This window comes from Quercus suber, unplaced genomic scaffold (genome assembly GCF_002906115.3).
Source record: "Quercus suber isolate HL8 unplaced genomic scaffold, Cork oak 2.0 scaffold_472, whole genome shotgun sequence".
Lineage (NCBI taxonomy): Eukaryota > Viridiplantae > Streptophyta > Magnoliopsida > Fagales > Fagaceae > Quercus > Quercus suber.
In genome coordinates, this window is record NW_027069923.1 from 433148 (window position 1) to 455845 (window position 22698).

Consider the following 22698-nt stretch of genomic DNA (forward strand, 5'->3'; position numbering starts at 1 on the left):
AGGCTACATGTGACAAAGTTGATTCTTGTTAACATGACAATATTATTACACATGCACCAACTGATCAACAATAAGGTGAGGGATATGTAGAGCGAAGCACTTATTGTTCCAAACATGGTGTTTCCCCACATAACTTAGTAAGCATCAACATGATCAATTAGTGGAATAGAGAGTTCAAAAATAAGAGTATCAATGAGATCTTCACAATTAATGGCTAACCTCAGCAGAACCAGAACATAATCAGCTTAATATCGGTATATAAGTTGCTTGTATGCATCCCTATTCTTTGAGTAATAATCAATCTCCGCCTGCAAACAAGAGATCACAGTGTTATAATTAGAATTCATTCCAATATGATTCTACAACAGCCTCTATATTACTCATTCTGCAATTAAATTCTGTGACCAGTGAGAGTATGTAACAATAATCCTAGTATAGCCATTTGAATTAGATCAGTTAATATGAAAAATAAAAAGCATTTGCATTGCTCTGTTCTTGGCAGTGAATTTGTCAAAACTTGATATCTTGAAGTCAAGTGAGCTAGTTATTTTGCAATCAAGAACGGTGCACAGAAATATTTAGACGTATATACAACAGTCAATATGTTACAAGACATCTGATAAAATTGGAAAAATTCAGATAAGTTACTTAGAACAAGTCGGTATCAGGTAATTAATTAAATGAATGTTTTATGCTAAGCTCTTATTAAGCCACATCAATGTAGCATTTCAGTCCAGTTCGGTTTATTTAGGTCCATTTCATTCCATGGCGGTCTATTTAGTCCACGTTGGTTCATTTGGTCCACTGTAGTCCACTTCTGTCCATTTTCTTCTTAACATAATGATTGTAGTTTTTTGATAAAATTACATTTTTTCTTTTATAAAAAATTTCATTAAAATCTTGTTTTTATTTTTATTTTTATTTTTTGTGGTCTAATATAAGTGATGAATTTACTTATATCTGCTTCCTCTTTAGGCCATTTAAGATGTATAGAGGATGAACCATTTACAAGGAGCACTAAAAATAAATTTCAATCACACATTACATTATTTACATAATATCTCATCTTATATAATAATTAAATGCAAAATGCATTTTGTTTTCTTGGATTTTTTTTTTTAATTTAAATATTTAAAACAATTTCAAATAACATATATAGATAATTTTAGAAAATCTAATATATTGTATCAACTATCTTTGTTAGAAAATAATCACATCATTTTAAGGATTTGAGACTACTACTTATAAATCTCATCTATTATTTTCATTTTTAACAAAGAAACAAATAGTCAAATTGATTTACGCATCGCATAGGTTTTTACAACTAGTCTACTTTAATTCCTATGGGGGTTTCTCTCCACTTTACCAAACATATATATAGAGAGCTCAAGCAGTAACAAAGTCCGGAAGCAACATGTATGAATGCAAGTCTTAGCTTTACATTCCAGCCAGATACAACTCATGAAAGGGCATTTGAGAGTCTCACGTTGGGCTGTGAAACACACAGAGAAAACAATATACAGGTGCAAAAGGACATACTGACCTGACAAATCCCAGAAAATATGACATGGCAGAGCATGATGATAGGAAAAATGCATTAATATCACGAAGTTATTAAAAAAATCAATAAAAATAAATAAAAGCTACAAACCCCTTCTGAGGAGGAGGAAGAGAAAGAGAAAAAAGAGGAAGTGATTGCAGAAATTTTTCCATAAAGGGATGATTGAACACTTAGGGTTTTGCTGGTTTTCTAGCTACTTGACAAATACTCTTTCCCTAATAGCTTATTTATACTAGTGGAGTAGGGCCCATAGCCTCCTAGATTAAATGTTGGAACAATTTTATTAGTTGTCAGACCCAAGATTGTCAAACTCAAAATTTATGAGAGACTTGTAAATTTTGAAGTCACGAAGTGGGGTAGGGTATGTCATAATTCACACGTCTCTTGAAGAATTAGACTTCTTGCCATTAGCCAAATGTTCTCTCATCATAGATCAATAAATGGAAGAAAGATTTTGTTTTTACTTGAATAGTAGAATAAAGATAATATTGAAAGCAATAACTTTAAATATATAATTTTAATACTAAAAATAATTTGAAAGTTTTATACCACCTCATTATCTTGACTTCTTTTAGAAAAATTATGTAAAATTCAACTTTTTTTTTGGCGAAACTATATTGATGGTCCTTGAAGTTTACTTGACGTGCGCAATTGGTCCCTTAAGTTTCGATTGAGTGCTATTAATCACTCAAGTTTCAAAACTAAGCACTATTAATCCTTTGTTAACTTCCGTTAGTATTATTGCTTATGTGACTAATGGAATAGTGAGGTGGTATTTATTATTTATTTTTATTTAAAAATTATACATATCATAAACGCATAAAAGCAAATGTTTGGCCCGGTTCAAGAGGGTTAATACCCGAATCAAAAAAAAAATTATCAATCTAAAACTAATGTAAGAGAGTGAGAACCCAAGACCGACGTCCTTCTCCACGCGATAGCGGCGCCGTCATTGTCGACAACCACTTTGATTCATGGTCATGCTTGTAGTGCCGCACAGCCATTCCTCTGCACCTCCCCTCTCATCTTTGGCCAACCCATCTAGTTTGTGTTGTCACTAGGAAGTTGGGACATGATAGGAAGCACTCTTTTGGTGATATGAGTGTTGATGAGGAAATTTATAGAGCACCATGATTTCAATATTGGTTGTGCAATATATGATTTTTTTGTGCACCAACTCAATATGTTGTTGCATTTTTCGATTGATGATTAAGGTTCTGGACATGGGTTTTGTAGATTATTCAATTGGGTTTGTTTCGTTTTGATTGTACTTTTTATGTAGATATCTGCTTTTGATTTCTTGTGGCACCAACTGTAATTGGAGGTGAATTTTGCAGAGAAGACTTTCATTGTATTAGATAAGGCAGTAGTTGATGGAGGGTTTATTCATGGAGATCCCCTGTTGAAGGTCAATTAAATTTATAGCCTTTAGACCAATTGCCCTTAGTTCTTTTACAGTTAGAGCACAACCATGAATCAAAATGGATGTGGAGGATGATGATGTTGCTAAGGCTCTGGGGAGGAGATGCTGTCACCAGCGGAGGAAGGTAGCATTGTGTGGAGAAGGACGACGGTGTTGGGTTCTCATTAATTTTATTGGGACTTTTGGTTTGATTTGGCCCACTTGAACCAAGTTAGATATTTTCTTTTATGGGTTTATAGTATGTCTGATTTTTTTAAATAAAAATAAATACCACATCAGTTTAAAAAATGCCACATCATTATTCCGTTAGCCATATAGACAATAATATTAACGGCAGTTAACAAAGGATTAATAACTCTCAATTTTGAAACTTGGCGGACTAATAGCACTCTGTTGAAACTTAAGGGACTGATTGTGCACATCAAGTAAACTTCAGAGACCAATAGTGTAGTTTTGCCTTTTTTTTTTCCCCTATTCTTCTAATTACTTAAAATAGACATATCTAACAACAACATAAATGTTAAACATTGGATATTTACCCTCTCATGTATAATCTTATAATACAAACAGATACCGCAATTGTAGGACACGTCCATCCAATTAATATAAGACAAGTCTGATAAAAAAAGAGAGGAAGTGTGGATAAAGAAATTAATGACAAGAAGATATTGGAAAATCAGTTTGGAAAAGATGATGGAAGCAAGAGTTCAACGCAAACATGACTCTTCCATATAATTTTCCATGCAACGCAAATGAAGGGACAATCTTTCTCAAGAACCACAAAAGGGATGCTCAAATTTTTTTATACAAGCTCACCAGTCAGAAAGCTTATTTGGCACATACCTTGCGAATTCCTTTTATGGCAACCAAAAGCTTTTCACTAAATAGATCTGTCAAGACACTATCTTTCTGGAGAGCTTCTAAAGATTCAGAAAGTGATGCTGGCAATCTATGAAGTTTATCAGCAAGGCTATGTGGGTTTGTATCTCTTCCATAGAGAAATGGCATCATGAATATACTAATTATAACATATGTTTAACTTGCCATCTCATATCATCAAATATTACAAGATCTTACCAACAGGTTCAGGGAGAGAAAGATGCCTCCGAAGTCCATCAATGCCAGCAGCAAATCCTAAGTATGGATTTGCACACCCATCAAATGATTTAATTTCAAAGTTGCTGACCAAACCATCGGGAATTCCAGGAGGGCATGCAGTTCTCAATGCAGCTTCTCTGTTTTCTTTTCCCCAGCACTGGTATGCTCCACTCCATGTATTTGGTACTATTCGATCATAACTGCAGACTGGTAACAGTTAAACAGGAAACTAAGAAAATATAGTCTGTAGAAAGTAAATTTTCAAAAATCTATCTAATATAAAGAGAGAAAAATGGTCTCTACTCTCTACAATACTATTTCCTACCTAGGTTTTACACCTAACATAAAGTTCTATAACCAAAATATCTATATTACGTACTTCTTTCTTCCACTAGAATGCAAAAAAAAATTTATGACTAGAAAATTTGAAACTTCAATTCTGGTGAAGACATTGAGCCCCCAAAATGCTAAAATCCTAAGAGGCTATGGGAAACTATGTAAAGAGGGAAAAAAGAAAATAAATCAAGGGGGATAAAATTAGTTGATTAGGTATAAGAAAAGAAATTAATATGCTCTTAGAATGCAAAATTTTACAAATAGAAAATTTGAAACTTCAATTCTGGTGAAGACATTGAGCCCTTAAAATGCTAAATATTTACTTAGGCTTTGGTAAACTACATAAAGAAGGGGGGGAAAATGTAGGGGAAAAAAAAGCTAGAGAAAAATTAAGCATTGATTAGGTATAAGAAAATAAATTAGTATGCTCTTAAGAAATTAGCTGCTTAATTAGGTGTTAAAAACACAGACACACGTGGACTTGCATATGCACCCACACTACATGCAAATGCTCGTGAAGGCATTCAAAAGACAAAGATCCTATGACAACAAGAAGAAATTTTAAGTTACTCCATTTGTTTTGAATTGCTAGTACAGTGTACTAATTAAAAATTAAAAAAGGCTCATAAATAAGAACTGCATGTAAATTAATCTTATGAACTTTGAAAACTAACATGGAAATTATACAGGATTTATATAATTACTACTGTTAGATTGAATGATTAAATTCACGATTTTTTCATGGCTTAAACTTTTGGAATAATTGATAATTTATCATGGTATCAGAGTAGGAGATTCTGAGTTCAATCCATTGTCTCGACCTTACCTCTCATTTAAAAAATTTCCTTGTGTCGGGCCCCACTTGATAAAGGCAACTTAGGTGGCCTACTCATGAAGGGGAGTGTTAGATAAAATGATTAAATTCACTATTTTCTAATAACTTAAGTTTTTGGGACAATTAGTAATTTATCAACTACAATGGAAGTCTTTTTGTGAAACAAATAATATAGTGGCTTCAAAGAATAACAACTAAATGGTAAGATTTTACCTTCCCATCATAGCAAGTGAAAAAGATCAATTTTAAGAACAAGAGACAAGGCATTTTGACAGAGAAAATATTCGTATCAAATTTATATTCTGCAACTGAAATTTCAGAAAGGAATTTATGAAACCAAGATGTTTTGAGATGTTTTAGAAATGCTCAGTTCGATAGCTATATACTCATAACACATACTATACTAATAAATATCCTCAAACAGAATGTTAGAAACAATAATAAGACTGATATTGAACTGTACAATATTTTATGAAAAAGAAGATACCTATTTGGGACAGGTGCTGTAAATGCCATAATTGCTGGAAGATGATGTAAAACCCCTGCCATGAACTCTTCCCCAACAGTGGACATTCCATACCAAGAAGTTTCATCAGATGCCTTAAAAACATTTTCTCCATTCTGATCCAAACTAATATGCACGTGAGATCCTGAACCAATGTCATCTAAAGCATAACTAGCCACCAAGAAGAGAACTCAGTGTAATAAACAGAATTCCATACTTGATCTCATAGATACATGTAGGATTCTGCAGAAAGGTGTTATATTATGGATCATTACAAAGAAAATTTTACAGACATAAAGCCATTAAACAAATTCTTCACATGTATTGAGGATTAATGGTCCGTTTGGATTGAGGAGGAGGGAGGGGAGTAGAGGAGAGTAAAGTAGAGTTGGCCCAAAATTAGCCTATTTTCAGCTAACTTTACTCTACTCTCCTTCACTCCATCTCCCTCCCCCCTCAATCCAAACGGGCCATAGATGTCTTAGAATAAAAATGTTCCTCTTAATTCCTCCCACGGTTGGAGGTGGAGTCATCATTGGCTTCGCCCAAGATTTCAAAGATCAAAAAACATTTAAAATTCTCTATCTCCATGTAAGCAAAAGAAAAAAAATCAATGGCACCTAATTTGGCATGAAAGTTGCAAGTAATCCATGTTTCCTTGCAACAGCTCTAATAACTTCACGGGTGAAAATCAAGTTGTCAGCAGAATAAGTACAAACAGTATACCCCATAGCCATCTCAAATTGACCTTTCCCAGCCTCTGCCTGCAACTAAGAAAGATGCCAAAATAGTTGACAAATTCTTGGCTGGCACATAATAATTTAATTTAAGCACAAAGAGAGAGAGAGAGAGAGAGAGAGAGAGAGAGAGATTCCTTTAGATTAGCATTTTTCAGCTAATTTAAATTCTTATGTACCGCTTTTTAAAATCTCACTTCCTTTAGGTAGAATTATACTTTTGCCAACTTTCAGCAAATAAGCTTTTCAAATTTCAGTAAAATGCTAATCCAAACTCACCTTTACAACTAAAAAATTGATCATTCAGTAAAGTGTCATAGCCATTTCTATTAAATATTAAGTGAATTGACCTGGCACAAAACCAAAACTAATGCAACACTGACACTAAAGATTATAAAAATAAAGATAACCTAGGAATCAACATCAAGCAAGAAAAAAAAAAAAATCTGGGGATTTGCACCTAGGGTTGCCTGGAATTAGTACCAAATTATTGAAAGAAAACCTCCAACAATAAATTTTACCATTGAAGCAAAACTTTTTTCCATAGGAGTACATAATAACTTAATAATGTGCTTATACAGACTACTATGACTTCATCCTAATTCTAATTGACTCAGGAACATGTAATTATTGAATTACAGAAATACCCTAAATCTAGGAAATTAAATAAAACACTAATAACCTAATTAACTAATAAGACCTAACACATAAAATAAAATAAAATAAAATAAAAAACTAATAAGACCTAAAATAAAATCCAACATGCTGATAGTGAAAAATACAATTTACTTCTAAAATATTCTTACGTTTTCATTATCAGAAAAATAAATCATTTAAATCATTCAACTCGACCACACAGATGCATTAAATAAATATGCTTATGTTTTCATTCCTGCTACAAGCCTGCAGCCAGCTTTGATGGACAAAGGCTGAAATCTGGGCAGGTTGAGCCAGTTTGGAAGCCAAACCAGCACACTCCATGGCCAATGCAAGCCTAAAAGGCTAGCAGATGAATAGGTTACTCAGCCTACTCAAACTTAACTTCTTTGTGCTTAGTTTAAATTTTGAGTTAGGTTTTATTAGATCAAGTAGGAATAGGCTGAGATTATCATACTGTCATACAAGATTTATTTATTCTTTATGCTTCCACTGAAATGTCCATCGATCAAATACTAAGGAAGGTTTAATAAACCAAAGTTCAACAGAAGATGACTTGACTATTCTAGACCAGCAACATGCAGAAAGTAATCTTAGTTCACCAATCACCCCAGTAACTTAGGTACGTAAAAGGCATTCTTCAGATGTACCAACGATATACAAAATTTACATAAAAAATGAAATTTAGTACCCAACTGATTGGCAATTTGACATGCATATGCATTGCCCTGGATTTCACATAAAACTAGAGTGCCTTTGGAAATTTTCTTCCAAATTCATTCATCGGAGAGAGGATTTTAGTGTCAACAGAGCTAAAGGAAAAAGTAATGCCAAATCCTTCATCCACACCAAGTGAGGTCACTTAGAAAATTGGCATAAATATAAAGAGCACATGGACACACCGATCACAAAAACTATGTCAAATATAAGTAACTCCAACATAAAAAATTTCCTTCCATGAATAAGAATAAATAATGTTGAGTTTCATTTCTACCTGTTCCACGGTAATATTCAAGGAATTGAGAGCGGCAACAACTTCATGAAGTAAGGGGGAAGTAGCATCAAATGCTGATGTAGAACCGTAAGGTGCTGAGTCTATTGGCATCCATTCTTCTTTCTCTTCTCTGCACATTAAATTTAATAATAGTTTTGAAAATTCTAACAGCATAGAAAATAGCCGAAGGCCATGGTATGCCATACCTTAGTACACTCTTCAAGAGAAAAAACTCACTCTCAAATCCAGCATTCATTTCCTGGACACACAATTTAAAAATTAAAATCAAACTATTTTGCCAGAAATTCACATGAATTATCCTACGTACCAAGTCAAATTCATCTTTTAGAATTTTTGAAGCCCTTCGCAGGGACTCTCTTGGGCAATATTCCCATGCCTCACCAGGTTTAAGTTGCATGTCAGCCAAAACCATTTCCTCCTGAGTTTTCCTGTTGAAGAAGAGATTGGTTTGCCGCATCCATTATGATAGAAATAAATACAGGGTTAAATTAATAAAAAATTCTACCTGCCCCATTTATCTCTAAGAAGAAGCACTAAACTACAAACATTGCTCTCAGAACCTATATAACCCATATGAGACTCTGGATAATCAATTGTGGGTTCAGCAGTAGGTATATCTTCAGATGGCCCAATTACTGACTAAAATTGACAGGAAAAAAATAAATAAAAAAAGGCCATAAACTACTTATGCAACAGAAAAAATTAACAAATATGCATCAAATTAGTAGCACTATGGCTGAATCCAAAATAAAAAGAAGAAGAATGAAAATAAAAGAAGCAATATTGAAGCAGATATTAGATACTAGTCAACAAAGAAAGAAATGTTTTCCATAACCTATAATGACGAAAAAAAAAAAAATCAAATATGATAAATTATTAAGGATTTGTTTTTTGAGTTAAGGTTTGTTAACTAATGAATCTGTTTTGTAGTTTCTCTCAACTCCCAACCCCTTCTATCACAAAGCAAACCATGGTTCCATAAAGAATGAAAGTTACATAAGTTTAATATAAAACTTGACCACGCATAAAAAGAAGTAGCATAATCAGCAATGTTTTTTTTTTTTATTTATTTATAATTTTTTACCTCATTTTTCCCTTGTACTTCAAAAAATATTGGATTGAAGCCTCATTAAATCAGGAGATTCTAAGAAAAGGCAAAGGCTAGCGTAACAAGCCCTACATAAATAGGAAATCCCAGATACCAAGCTCGTATGATTAATAATTATGTTCCCTAATTTACCAGGAACTTTGTGACCTTCAAAAGATAATAATTTGTTAACCAAACCTCAGGAGGCTGGGGAAAATGTCCGCCCGAAATTCTTGTACAGCTTATAAAGTTCCAATAGAAGGATAAAAGAGTGGCAGCATGGCTTATTGCTGTCCCTATTCCTTCTTATTGGCTGTCACAAACTTCATCAAGTGCTATCATGCAGTCTAAACTATACATCCTAACTGTGTAGGGGATAATACATGTAGGGGATTTATAAATTCTAGTTTCATTCTTCAACATTTGATGGAAAGAAGAGGAATCTAGCATACATAATTAATATATCATGACAAACGGCAATTTCAAAGTGTATAAACATACACACTGAAGTGAAATAAACCAGCAGCCTCTCAAAGATATTTAGTACCATGGTATCCTGCACTTGGTTGATAAATCAGGAGTTAGCCTGATCTCACCAACTCCAGTTAGATTGGTCTCATTAGGTGGAGCATCAGCAAAAGAAGTAGCCCCCATACATGCAAATGTCAAACCAACACCATTCTTCTTAGTAACATTGTTGAAGCGCTTCCCTGGAACAACCTGAAAGAATGATAGACAACAAATTGGGAAAAAGAAGGAAGAAAAATCATAGAAAGTCTTGATTGACATTATGCAAATCAAAACAGTTATATTAAAACTCCTTAACAAATGGAAGGTTTTAAACCTCAATCATTCTCCCCTGGTTCAGAGACCTGTTCTGTATTTATGTTTAAACTTCTGTACATATTCTTACATTTGTTTTAAAGAATAATGATGATGACAGGCCCAAACTACATTAAAGAGGAAGAAACTTACTTACACGACATCTGTGCTGTCCTGAACCATCAACCCAGATAATGCGAACAAGTGAGACATCATTATGAGATGCACTAGTGTTCATCTTCATAGAGTAAGGAGTTACTGTGTGCTTTGAATCAAAAGATAAATTAATCTTGTAAAACTGAATTGCATTCTGAGCAAAGATGTCTTTAGTAGCTACAATAGCTTCAGGAATTGAGAGATCACCATCAATGCATGCATCACGTAAAACAGAAAAGACAACTTCACGTGCTTGCTTTGCACCTGTAAAAATGAAAATTGGTTGGTGTAATATAGCAAGTTCATGTTCGAGAGATAGTTTGCCTTAACTGTCATGAACCTCCATAGAAACTAACATTCTGATTAAGACCAAGTAAAATAGAAACAAATATTAATATTCACAAACCTAAGTAGAAAGTTTCAGGAAATGCATAACCATCAGTGCTGAATATCACCTGAAAATTCATTTACATTTAGCATCAAATGTTATGAGTACAAAACAAACAAAAAGAGTACATAAAAGGAAAATCACTGCCATCGTTCGACGCATCAAGATTCTTCTTCTTCAGAAAAGGAGAATCAAGATTTTTCTTCCAGAAACTTAAATGAATTATAGCCAGAATTTATAAACAATTTTAAATGATGGTGACAGTCAGGTAGTTGGCAAGAAAATGGTGACATATCCTAGGTCTTTTGTATACTAAACTTCCCCATAGGTATTATATAAATTGCATAAGGTATAACCTTCTTTATTGGAGCAAGCTCCAAAAGCTCTTTGACTTAAGCTCTTTGACTGAAGATATCATCCCATGGAAATTAAGCTTTGGAACTGCCAACCCAAAGTCAAGGTACACCTGAAAATGAAAGCATTACATTATTTGCAAGGGAATTCAGTACTAGTTAAAAAATTGTGATTCACTTGGGACTAATTTTGACCTGGGGATAAACAGAGGCCAGATACGATGCTTCCTTTGAAAACGGGTAAGATGCATGTGAAAGTACTATTCGACATTTAGAAAATCTCTTGTCCTCAAGAAGCGTCCGGAGATGAAGGGAGCTGGACAGCCCCATATCCAAATCTTTGTCTCCAAAACTAGTTGTACAAAAAAAAAGGGAACAATTTTATATGTAGATAAAGTAACATTGTAACAACATATAGATTGCTCTAAGTAAAGGACAAGGACAAAAAAAATAATCTTTGGAGCTGCTTGATTATTCACAGAATGCACCAGAATGGGCTGCCTACCTCACATTAATTTTATTTTAGGAACACAAACATTAAGATAAATTCAAGTTCAGTGTGTTTTCAGGTGCATTTTGAAATTGACTTGAACATCCTTACATGAAAAAGCCCCAACCAATCTCTAGAAAATTTAAAAGCAGTCAACTTTCTTCAGCTGTAAGCTGATTGCATATATAGAATTCCCAAACCCCCACCCATATTCCAAGTTTTGTTTCTTTCTCTATATTTTCTCAGTTTTTATTCAGAGCATAATGTGAAACAAATATCAGCTTGAAAACTGTGTTACCCACTAAAGGAAAAAGTAATGCCAAATCCTTCATCCACACCAAGTGAGGTCACTTAGAAAATTGGCATAAATATAAAGAGCACATGGACACACCGATCACAAAAACTATGTCAAATATAAGTAACTCCAACATAAAAAATTTCCTTCCATGAATAAGAATAAATAATGTTGAGTTTCATTTCTACCTGTTCCACGGTAATATTCAAGGAATTGAGAGCGGCAACAACTTCATGAAGTAAGGGGGAAGTAGCATCAAATGCTGATGTAGAACCGTAAGGTGCTGAGTCTATTGGCATCCATTCTTCTTTCTCTTCTTTGCACATTAAATTTAATAATAGTTTTGAAAATGCTAACAGCATAGAAAATAGCCAAAGGCCATGGTATGCCATACCTTAGTACACTCTTCAAGAGAAAAAAAATCACTCTCAAATCCAGCATTCACATCCTGGACACACAAATTAAAAATTAAAATCAAACTATTTTGCCAGAAATTCACATGAATTATCCTACGTACCAAGTCAAATTCATCTTTCAGAATTTTTGAAGCCCTTCGCAGGGCCTCTCTTGGGCAATATTCCCATGCCTCACCAGGTTTAAGTTGCATGTCAGCCAAAACCGTTTCCTCCTGAGTTTTCCTGATGAAGAAGAGATTGGTTTGCCTCATCCATTATGATAGAAATAAATACAGGGTTAAATTAATAAAAAATTCTACCTGCCCAATATTATCTCTAAGAAGAAGCACTAAACTACAAACATTGCTCTCAGAACCTATATAACCCATATGAGACTCTGGATAATCAATTGTGGGTTCAGCAGTAGGTATATCTTCAGATGGCCCAATTACTGACTAAAAGTGACAGGAAGAAAAAAAAAAAAAAAGGCCCTAAACTACTTATGCAACAGAAAAAATTAACAAATATGCATCAAATTAGTAGCACTATGGCTGAAGCCAAAATAAAAAGAAGAAGAATGAAGATAAAAGAAACAATATTGAAGCAGATATTAGATACTAGTCAACAAAGAAAGAAATGTTTTCCATAACCTTTAATGACCAAAAAAAAAAAAAATCAAATATGATATTATTAAGGATTTGTTTTTTGAGTTAAGGTTTGTTAACTAATGAATCTGTTTTGTAGTTCCTCTCAACTCCCAACCCCTTCTATCACAAAGCAAACCATGGTTCCATAAAGAATGAAAGTTACATAAGTTTAATATAAAACTTGACCATGCATAAAAAGAAGTAGCATAATCAGCAATGTTTTTTTATTTTTTATAATTTTTTACCTCATTTTTCCCTTTTACTTCAAAAAATATTGGATTGAAGCCTCATTACTTCAGGAGATTCTACGAAAAGGCAAAGGCTAGCATAACAAGCCCTACATAAATAGGAAATCCCAGATACCAAGCCCGTATGATTAATAATTATGTTCCCTAATTTACCAGGAACTTTGTGACCTTCAAAAGATAATAATTTGTTAACCAAACCTCAGGAGGCTGGGGAAAAATGTCCGCCCGAAATTCTTGTACAGCTTATAACGTTCCAATAGAAGGATAAAAGAGTGGCAGCATGGCTTATTGCTGTCCCTATTCCTTCTTATTGGCTGTCACAAACTTCATCAAGTGCTATCATGCAGTCTAAACTATACATCCTAACTGTGTAGGGGATAATACATGTAGGGGATTTATAAATTCTAGTTTCATTCTTCAACATTTGATGGAAAGAAGAGGAATCTAGCATACATAATTAATATATCATGACAAACGGCAATTTCAAAGGGTATAAACATACACACTGAAGTGAAATAAACCAGCAGAATGCCTCTCAAAGATATTTAGTACCATGGTATCCTGCACTTGGTTGATAAATCAGGAGTTAGCCTGATCTCACCAACTCCAGTTAGATTGGTCTCATCAGGTGGAGCATCAGCAAAAGAAGTAGCCCCCATACATGCAAATGTCAAACCAACACCATTCTTCTTAGTAACATTGTTGAAGCGCTTCACTGGAACAACCTGAAAGAATGATAGACAACAAATTGGGAAAAACAAAGAAGAAAAATCATAGAAAGTCTTGATTGACTTATGCAAATCAAAACAGTTATATTAAAACTTCTTAACAAATGGAAGGTTTTAAACCTCAATCATTCTCCCCTGGTTCAGAGACCTGTTCTGTATTTATGTTTAAACTTCTGTACATATTCTTACATTTGTTTTAAAGAATAATGATGATGACAGGCCCAAACTACATTAAAGAGGAAGAAACTTACACGACATCTGTGCTGTCCTGAACCATCAACCCAGATAATGCGAACAAGTGAGACCTCATTATGAGATGCACTAGTGTTCATCTTCATAGAGTAAGGAGTTACTGTGTGCTTTGAATCAAGAGATAAATTAATCTTGTAAAACTGAATTGCATTCTGAGCAAAGATGTCTTTAGTAGCTTGAATAGCTTCAGGAATTGAGAGATCACCATCAATGCATGCATCACGTAAAACAGAAAAGACAACTTCACGTGCTTGCTTTGCACCTGTAAAAATGAAAATTGGTTGGTGTAATATAGCAAGTTCATGTTTGATGTAGGACAAAATATTCTAATTAATTTCTGTAATCTTTTATATTTGGTATTTTTATGTAATTTTCGTTATTTTAGGTTTAGGGCATTTATTTCCTTATTTTTAGGTGCATTTAATGCTTTTTAGGTCAAATTTGATTCCTATTATGGTTAGGTATCAATTAGGAGTTAATTTAGATTATATTTTCTTGTCAATCAAGTTTTAAGGAGCCCTTAAATAGGCCCCAAAGTCTGTAAACGTTTTTTCATAGACTATTATCAATAAACACAGACTTTTGTCAAATTTTCTTCTGGTGGATTCCAGTTTTATCTCCTTGTGGATTCAGGGAAACCCCTCGTGGATTCGAGGTTTACTACCAGAAACTAACAGTTTAGTTTCTGTCCATCAAAGAGAGCATCGTGTGTGCTTCTCTTCAGGCTTCCGCGACATCAGTTGGTATCAGAGCCTTGACTTACCCTGGTCTGATGGCTAACCGGCGAGACGGTGACCACCACAACAATGACGGCGGTGACGACGTCAACAACCCAGTCCTCACTAGGGCTGAGTTCCTTAATTTTCGTGATGAGAATCAGCAATTTTGTGAAAAGAGTCAGAAAATTATAGGCGAAATCCAGCAAAAGATTGCTACTCCTCTTGCTAGGAAATCATCTTACAGCAACAATGTTCGATATATTCAAAGACACACTCCAAACTACAAGAAAATTCCATTCTTTGACGGAGATATGTGTAAGATGGATTTTATTGACTGGCTTCTTGATTTGGAAGAGTATTTTAATTTTTGGAAGATTTGTGATGAAGAAAAGGTGCGGCTTGCATCTAATAAATTAGACAATGAAGCAGAAGAATGGTGGGAAGACATTCAAATTGATAGAAAGCGACGAGGTAAGCATCCAATCTGCTCTTGGCAAAGAATGAAAAAGGTATTAATTGATTTATGGTTTCCTAATGACTATTATGATATACTAGATTATACAAGTGTTGATTATAAATCTGTGTATTCATATGAAAAGCAATATATTCGAAACCAAAATTTTAACAGCCAAGTCCATGTGTCAAGTAAAGGAAAGGGTTTGAGGGTTGAGAAGAAGCAGCCTATTTCTAAAGAAAATTTTGAAGTGGTTAAAAAAGATCAAGATTTGCTACCAGTTATTGAATTGAAGATTGAAAATACCACTTGTCAAAAATTTGAAGAAGAGGTCAAAGAAACGAAGGTTGAGTTGATTGTGAATAATGACAGGAATGAAGAGATGGTAATTATTGAGAACGTTGTGGAAGATTCAATTGAGTTCAAAGGTGAGGACGAGTCCATTACCCACAACCCCCAGGTTCCGATTGATTTATTGAAGACGACTACACAATATGTTGATTTTCTTGGAGTAGAAAATTTTAATTTCTTTATCAACCCATTTTTGATTGATGTTGCAAATAAATTGAAAGTAGATGAGAAGAAATTTTATGCAACATTTTATGAAGAATTCAAGTTTCAGAGCCTAATCAAGTTATTAAAGCATTCGAAGTATTTGTTTATTTGGAGCGGAAGATTTCAGATTTCAAAGATGAACTCGAGGACGAGTTTGTTTCAAGTGGAGGGGTCTGATGTAGGACAAAATATTCTAATTAATTTCTGTAATCTTTTATATTTGGTATTTTTATGTAATTTTCGTTATTTTAGGTTTAGGGCATTTATTTCCTTATTTTTAGGTGCATTTAATGCTTTTTAGGTCAAATTTGATTCCTATTATGGTTAGGTATCAATTAGGAGTTAATTTAGATTATATTTTCTTGTCAATCAAGTTTTAAGGAGCCCTTAAATAGGCCCCAAAGTCTGTAAACGTTTTTTCATAGACTATTATCAATAAACACAGACTTTTGTCAAATTTTCTTCTGGTGGATTCCAGTTTTATCTCCTTGTGGATTCAGGGAAACCCCTCGTGGATTCGAGGTTTACTACCAGAAACTAACAGTTTAGTTTCTGTCCATCAAAGAGAGCATCGTGTGTGCTTCTCTTCAGGCTTCCGCGACATCAATGTTCGAGAGATAGTTTGCCTTAACTGTCATGAACCTCCATAGAAACTAACATTCTGATTAAGACCAAGTAAAATAGAAACAAATATTAATATTCACAAACCTAAGTAGAAAGTTTCAGGAAATGCATAACCATCAGTGCTGAATATCACCTGAAAATTCATTTACATTTAGCATCAAATGTTATGAGTACAAAACAAACAAAAAGAGTACATAAAAGGAAAATCACTGCCATCGTTCCACGGATCAAGATTCTTCTTCTTCAGAAAAGGAGAATCAAGATTTTTCTTCCAGAAACTTAAATGAATTATAGCCAGAATTTATAAACAATTTTAAATGATGGTGACCGTCAGGTAGTTGGCAAGAAAATGGTGACATATCCTAGGTCTTTTGTATACTAACTTCCCCATAGGTATTATATAAATTGCATAAGGTATAACCTTCTTTATTGGAGCAAGCTCCAAAAGCTCTTTGACTGAAGATATCATCCCATGGAAACTAAGCTTTGGAACTGCCAACCCAAAGTCAAGGTACACCTGAAAATGAAAGCATTACATTATTTGCCAGGGAATTCAGTACTAGTTAAAAAATTGTGATTCACTTGGGACTAATTTTGACCTAGGAATAAACAGAGGCCAGATGCGATGCTTCCTTTGAAAACGGGTAAGATGCATGTGAAAGTACTATTCGATATTTAGAAAATCTCTTGTCCTCAAGAAGCGTCCGGAGATGAAGGGAGTTGGACAGCCTCATATCCAAATCTTTGTCTCCAAAACTAGTTGTACAAAAAAAAAAGGGAACAATTTTATATGTAGATAAAGTAACATTGTAACAACATATAGATTGCTCTAAGTAAAGGACAAGGAAAAAAAAAATAATCTTAAGAGCTGCTTGATTAATCACAGAATGCACCAGAATGGGCTGCCTACGTCACATTAATTTTATTTTAGGAACACAAACATTAAGATAAATTCAAGTTCAGTGTGTTTTCAGGTGCATTTTGAAATTGACTTGAACATCCTTACATGAAAAAGCCCCAACCAATCTCTAGAAAATTTAAAAGCAGTCAACTTTCTTCAGCTGTAAGCTGATTGCATATATAGAATTCCCAAACCCCCACCCATATTCCAAGTTTTGTTTCTTTCTCTATATTTTCTCAGTTTTTATTCAGAGCATAATGTGAAACAAATATCAGCTTGAAAACTGTGTTACCCCGTGTGTATCTGCACCGGCAAGTCAAAGCATAGAGCAACCTCCAAACTGCTAGTGAAAACATAGTCGATAAAGCTTTTATTCATAATGCGGGTAGGCTTTCCAGCTGAAAAAATAAAATGGTCAGTATATCATGCAGTGTATGCTGAGAAACCCCAACTTACGTGCTACACTAAACACTTAAAATTTCAGAAAGACCCTCCTCAGCATCTTTTCTAGTGGCATTAGTATTTATCTCTAATCCACTGCGGTATGCAGCAATGCTTTTAAGCCAAAAATCTGATTAGCAACTGTAACACAGATATAAGGAAACCAACTAAAGCAAGCTTCATTTATAATACCAATAAGGACAAGATAACAGAAAGAAATCAGTGACAAGCTGAAAGGATATGACTTCAACTTTCCCAGATAAGTTTCAGTGGAAGTATCCAATGTCCAAGCACCTCCATCTGGAAACTCCTAAAAGGAAATCAAAAACGAAAAAATAAAATACAAACTATAAATAAATTAAATTCAATGTTTAAGCACTACCTGCTGCGTAAAAATTAACCGGTTTATAATAGCAGAGAGTAAGGGATGCTGAATTAATAATACCAAAATAATAGTAAAAGAAAAAAGCAAACAGCAAACAATTGATGAATGAAGAACGTATATAACTACATGAAACTCAACTTAATATATTTGAAGATTTTATCAGAAACTTAGTCTAAAGAAATAAAAAAATATTGGGTCATTGCTAGATACTACATCAAGATTGAAATAAAGTAAATGCAGATTATCAATGTCTCATCGACATAGGCATAGAGGTATAATCTACCATGCACAAGATATAGAATATAGTAGCTGAGAGAAAGGTATATAAAAATTATTGGGACAACTGACTGTAATGGAAAGGTAGAACATCATATACATGCATTTACAATTTTTAAAATGCTCAAAATGATTGAATCAAAAGCTATATAAGTATATTACTTCATCAAGAATCTTCACGGCCAGACGTTCAATTCTCAATATTCTACCAACGACTGGGGCCAAACGTTTATGCCACTCCCATGTCATGCTTCTTGACAAACTCTATCCCATCGTCAATGAGTATGGCAGAGATTCTTGCAGCTTCGAAGCATGTTGAGCTAATGGACTGTAATCCAGAGAGTCTACGGTATTCTTCAACCCCGTGCAAGGATAACTCAGATCCATACAGTTCAGCTATATGCCTTAAATTTCTCTGCCAAGCACAAATGTAGTTAGAATAGAAGCTGTTTAACCAAAATATTTAGTTTTCAAGTATCATGTAGTCACAAGTAATGGTATTATATGTGTGTGTGAGCGTGCATGCGGGATAGTTTATTTTTATAGGTTTATTGTGCTTAAAGATAAAAAGGGTAAAAGTACAAATGTATCTAGAAAAAAATGAGGTTTGAAAAAATTAGGACATAAGGTTCTTATAAGATACACCAAACGTGCTTATCTATATAAATGCATTATCGCATAGTTGTGGCAATAAAAGATGATGCAGTGCTTGGCACCGGGGACATTAAACGTACCTTTGGACTAGGGATTAAAAGCAGTGCTATGTCTATAACATTTTCACAACAAATTATAGGTAGTAAATTATTATTGGTTATAGTATCCGTTTGGATACCAATTATCTCAGTGTCTGCGTTTTCCTCTTTTGCGATTTTTTTTTTTTAAGCCGCAGTTATTGACTTTTAAAGACAAAATTCACTGTTTATGGATTCCACGACACTATTTACACATTTAAAAATTATTTTGCTACAGTATTTTCAGTTTTCAGTTTCAACAAAAATAAGTTATATCTAAACGGACCCTTAATTTAAATCCATAACTTAAATTACTTTTTTGTCCACCCATAACAACCAATAACAACCTATCACTTAAGATTTTTTGTGAAAGTGTTATGAAAATGTCGTGAACATATTATTTCTCTTAGATTAATAATCCCAAGACATGGTACATAAAACAGCCTACTTTAGAACATCCAAAGCACCTCCAAGTACTGTGCATTTATTGTTGACAATGAATTTGATTTGCAACTCCAATTTGAACAAATTTAGCTGAATGTTTGTAAGTGCAAATCTTACAAAATACTTTCATTTCGTATCTATTTACCAATAGTTTCTTCATTTAGTTTTATAGCTTATTTGTTGATTACTTCTTTTTAAAGCCTCACTTTTTCTAGTTATCCATACTTTAACCAACTTTTATCAAAAAAGCAAAAAGCCAAATAATTGTACCATACCCCACCTGTTATTTACACAAACATGTGATACACAACAGGAGTACTACCACAAAAATCATAAACCAATTTCTTTCTAAGCTTACAAACTAAGTAACACAGATTGAAACAGAGAGACCAAAGAACGTAATAATAATTGACGGCATTAAAAAAAAATTACAAACTAATTATTGCTAATATGACCTAGTACTTGCCTATTACATGTAGTTGGCTCTTGCTAGAGACAGGCTATTATCATGTTATCCTCTACTCACAACACTCTTAGTTACTTATTAGTTATTAGTTATTACTTAAATGAGTCATGGCTATATCTTTTTGGTTTTGGTTTGTTTGGTTTCCTTTGTATAGATAACTCATTAGATTGTTTGCATATATAAAATTGGAGTCAATTTTATTGATCAAAGAGAGAATAATTACACGGTATATGAACCTTGTTTATATATATATATATATATATATTTTTTTTTTTTGAGGAGATGGAAAATAATTGATCAAAGAGAGAATAATTACACGGTATATGAACCTTGTTTATATATATATATATATATATATTTTTTTTTTTTGAGGAGATGGAAAATTCTTTTTTTACATTGCGATGCAATGTAAATTTATATTGTAGACACATAAAAAAATGATAAATATTGTACACACTTGCAAAAATGGGTAAATATTGTACACTTTTTGTAAATATGTACAATATTTACCACTTTTTACATTACAACTTATAAGTACAATGTAAACCTAGAGAAAATTGGTATTTGCCCCTAATTTATAAACTATGTAGCAAAATGTCCATATTTTGAAACTATTTAACAAAATACCCTTATTTTTTAAACTCGATTTAAACAAAATCTAGTTATGTGTAAAACTCAATATCTTCAAAATCGAGTTATATGTGTATTTTTAAGTAGAACTTGACATTAGTAATGTCGAGTGAAAAAGTTATTTTGATAAGTTTTGGGGTTAATATATAATTTTGAGAAAGTTTGGGAGTCAAATTGTAATTTAAGAGAATATGATGGCATTTTCGTTATTTTGGGGAAGTCTAAAGAAACCCGATGGGCTTTCTGCTTGAATGTATATTTTGGGTTGGTTTTCAGATTGGGCTTTTTGGTCTTTATTGGGTTTAAAGTGTTTCGGAAAAAACAGAGGTTAGATGGGCTCTTCTGCTTGGGCCTAGACTTTAAAGGGAGTTTGGATTTTTGTTTTTTTAAATGAAAATGCTTTGTTAAGAGACTCAACGTGGAACACGAATCATGCGACTCGATTACAAATACTACAAACAAAGTCAAACCAACCGAGTTGCGAGAAAAAGTAACCTTAAACTAAAAAGCCAAAAATAATAATAATAGTAATATACTAGAAGAGTGAGCGTGTTAGTGTTTGTTTATGGTACCTTGAAGGAGAGGGAGTGAGGCGCGTAAGATAACGCGTCACCTTCAGCTTCAGAGAAACAACGGATGAAAGGAAAGGTGGAATCCAAAGCGACGATGTTGTGAGCGTGGCAGTCCACTAGTTCTACTTCTTCTATGGCTTCTCTTAGCTCTCTGAAATCCATTTCTCTCTCTCTCTCTCTCTCTCTCTCTCTCTCTCTCTCTCTCTCTTCTAATACTTGTTGTGAACTACTTACTAGCGTGAGAGAACGGGATGAATTGATTTTTAGTATTAAAAAAAAATACTTGAATGGCGGCTCTACATTCAGACGGGGTCATCAAATACTTGGTTAAAAAATATATATTTATAGATATATATATATATGTAGGGTCGGTTTTTGTCGCCCAAGCCCAAAGGCAGGGACGGACGCAGGATTTTCAGTTGGGGGGGTCGGAGATAAGCGAAAAAAAAATTTTCAAATACTCACTCTCTCTCTCGCTCTCACTTTCCTTTCCTTTCTTTTTGTTCTATTTTTTCCTTCATTTTTTTGCTTCTCCAGTTCTCCGTTTGGGTTGGTTTTGGTCTTACTGAGTTTGTTTTGCTTTGGTTTTTTTTTTTTTTTTTTTTTTTCATGGGCCATGGGCTGGCCGGAAACTGATGGGCTCTTCCTTTTCTTTTTTGTTCTTTTTTTTTTTCGTTTTTTTTGCTTCTCTGTTTGAGTTGGTTTAGGACGGCTGAGTTTGTTTGTTTTTTTTTTTTTTTTTTTTTACATGGGTCATGGGCTGGCCGGAATGCAGGGGTTTATAATTTTGGCAGGGGTTTATAATTTTGGGAGGGGGCCCAGCTAAAAATTAAGGGGGGCCAAACTATTTTTTTTTTTTTTAAGAAAATTTTAGCTGGTAAATTTTTTTTTTGGGCCCAGGGGGGGCCGGGCCCCTTTGCCCCCTTCTGGGTCCGTCCCTGCCCAAAGGACATGGGTTGGAGGCCCAACGAACCCAGAACAATGAATTTGTAGAGAGTGAGTTGAAGGTTTAGGCGCTGATCGGCGTTTACGAAGCCTGAACATCTTTTCCTTTTATTAAAGAAATACTTGGAACAATTTACAACTAGGGGATGCTCCTCGGCCCATGGCCGAGGAGGCTTTTTTCCTTTCTTTTTTCTCCCCTATACATTTTGCTTGTATCCCTTATATATTACTCTCTTCCTCCTTCTGTTGATCATTCATTGGCCTCTCCTCTGGCTGCCTGTCCCATCAGAGGTCGTATCCGTGCTCAAGTGGTTACCCTGATCGATGTAGCCCTGCCCGGGGTTGCATCCCCATTAATGCGGCCAGAAGGGTTAGGTGAACGTATTAAGTGCTAGGTGACAACTTGCTCTGGGTCTGTCCCCCTCCCCTACAGTTATCCTTAGTATGCCGAGGACGAGGGGATCCTCGGCGTGGATCCAAAAAAAGAGTTTTCTCCCCAAATTGGCCTTGGGTAGTCATCCTTCTCG

General features: G+C 34.1%; 1 pseudogene; it reads right to left on the reverse strand.

Moving 5' to 3' along the window:
* Positions 1-245: 245 nt before the first annotated feature.
* On the reverse strand, positions 246-21388 carry LOC111997117 (protein fluG-like; annotated as a pseudogene).
* Between the last annotated feature and the right edge of the window lie 1310 nt (positions 21389-22698).